Genomic DNA, 2461 nt, shown 5'->3' on the forward strand with positions numbered 1-2461 from the left:
GGCCCCAGCATTTAATATCTTAAAACACTTTATTATGAGCAACGTGGTAAATCATGGTTGTTCCAAACAGCCAGGACTGGACTTAAAGGGGGTTGCAGTGTCCCTCTGGGAAGGTTTGTGTAGGAGTTGTCGATGGTGATGGGAACAGAGACCATATTCAGGAGTGAGTTTGATTTGAGTCCTTTTATTTTCTAGCATGCTGCAGTCATCATCTCTCATTAGGCAATGACCCCACAAATCATTTTTAAAGGGAGTCTAGGGGGTTTCCAAATAGTCATAATTGACCTTAAAAGCTACTTGTTCTCATACTACCTTAGGCAAAAATTAGAAGTTAAGCTGTATGTTTAGTAAAAAAGAAAATCTTGGCTATTTTTTTTTTTTTTTTTTTTGTGGTTTTTGGGTCACACCCGGCAGTGCTCAGGGTTACTCCTGGCTCCATGCTCAGAAATTGCTCCTGGCAGGCACGGGGGACCATATGTGACGCTGGGATTCGAACCGATGACCTCTTGCATGAAAGGCAAACGCCTTACCTCCATGCTATCTCTCCAGCCCCGGCTATTTTTTTTTATCATATTGGCTTACATATCTTTCACAGTGGTATTTTAGGTACATATTAACATTGAATCAGGGGAATACCCATCACCAAATTTGCCCTCCCTCCATCCCCGTTCCCTTCCTGCAATCATATCCCTCCATCACCCCCCGAGCTGCTAGAGTAGGTGGTCCCCTCTTTGTCTAGCTTACTATTATATATCTGTTTGGTCCTGGTACCCTCCCTTGTTTCCCCCTCTATTTGAGAGGTGGAGCTCAATAATTCGAGTTATGTGGTTTTGTTTGATGGAAAGAAAGCAATAGAATGGAGTAAAAAATAAGAAAAATTAAAATAAAATAAAATAAATCAAATAAGCTGAACATGGCGAAGTCCTTCTAGAGGCTTTCAACCTCAGTTTGAGTGAGGACATGAAAAAGATAATTGAAACACCACATCAATACAGAAAGAAATATCAAATTAAATATCCAGTGAGCACTACAGCAATAAAGACAAGCACTACTCAATAGTCTTGGTTCTGAAATCAAACCATGCCGGAGTACAAAAAGAGAAAGATAAAATAAAATAAAATAAAATAAATTAAAATTGGAGACATCAACTTCAATATCTACACCAAAATAAAGACGTCAATAAAAATCGATTAATCAATAAATTTATATGTGGAAAAATGATTATTTAGTGCTTTTTATTCTTTTTCTCCCTGCATAGGCACAGTAACTATTGGGGATATTATAGAGGAAATTCCTTTAGCCTAGGAAATACAGGGTTTCTCCACCCCTGAATTATACTGTCATGGGATTAACTATAGACTCCTTGTATGATCATTTACTCTTCTCTTGGTGCTTTTTTGGTGTATAGAAGACTTCTGCTTCGTCATGGATGGTAAAATCAGACCTCTGTATCTAGAGAAATCTTGACTATTTTTAAAGTGAATTTTACTTTTAAAATCACTTGTTTAAAACAATTTTTCTTAGTTCTTTTTAGGAGTAGAGAATATTGTATAATGAAACAGATAGGGTAGTAAAACTTCTAAAACAGTATGCTAATTTGTTAAGTTTGGAAAAACATACAAGATAAAGGACCCAGGGAAATAGCTTAATGGATTGGAGCTCATGCTTTTCATTCAGGAATCATATGTGGTTCCCTCAGCACTACTAAGAAAGGCCTCCAACGTGCTCACTTCGGCAGCACATATACTAAAATTGGAACAATACAGAGAAGATTAGCATGGCCCCTGCGCAAGGATGACACGCAAATTCGTGAAGCGTTCCATATTTTTCTTGGAGTTTTTTGCAATAAAAAAAAAATAGAAAGGCCTCCAAGCACTGTCAGATGTCTGCTTATTCCAAAATAAGGTAATCTGGTTAAAATATTTTTGAGGGATAGTACTTCCAAACAGTGGTCAGGGACCCCCTTGGATCTCTCCCATCCACAAGTTTAATGATTAGGCCCAGCAATGCAGTATTGTTTAGGCCCTGCATTACTAGAGACCCAGCATTGCTTGGAAGCTCCAGGGCCACACCTGGCAGTTCATGGTGTATATGTGTGTGTGTGTGTGTGTGTGTGTGTGTGTGTGTGTGTGTGTGTGTGATACAAAGCCAGGGATAGAACTCAAGACTTTGTGCATGTGTCATTAGTCTCTGGTCCCTTACTCTAAAATGATTTTAAAAATTCAATTGTCTTATACTTTAAATTGGTTTAATGATTATAATTTTGTTTTGAAAATCTCAGTCAGTACATGCACTAAATACTATCAGATACCTGAATTGTACAAAGCTTTATGCTAGGTAGCAAAGAAATATGAGAGATTGTGTTTTGGTGTGCCAGTGATAACTGAACCCAAGGTCTGGTACATGAAGACAGCAAATACTCCTCTGAGCTATATTCCCAGAGTACCTAACACAGTGGTCG

The 2461-nt window shown here is 38.2% G+C and overlaps 1 non-coding gene across 1 annotated transcript; it reads left to right on the forward strand.

The window, feature by feature from the left end:
* The first annotated feature begins 1722 nt into the window (after window positions 1-1722).
* Window positions 1723-1829, forward strand: LOC126028966 (U6 spliceosomal RNA). The gene has a single exon (XR_007502632.1). It is a non-coding gene; the product is annotated as a U6 spliceosomal RNA (small nuclear RNA).
* Window positions 1830-2461: the final 632 nt, after the last annotated feature.

This window comes from Suncus etruscus, chromosome 14 (assembly GCF_024139225.1).
Source record: "Suncus etruscus isolate mSunEtr1 chromosome 14, mSunEtr1.pri.cur, whole genome shotgun sequence".
NCBI classification, from domain to species: Eukaryota; Metazoa; Chordata; class Mammalia; order Eulipotyphla; family Soricidae; genus Suncus; species Suncus etruscus.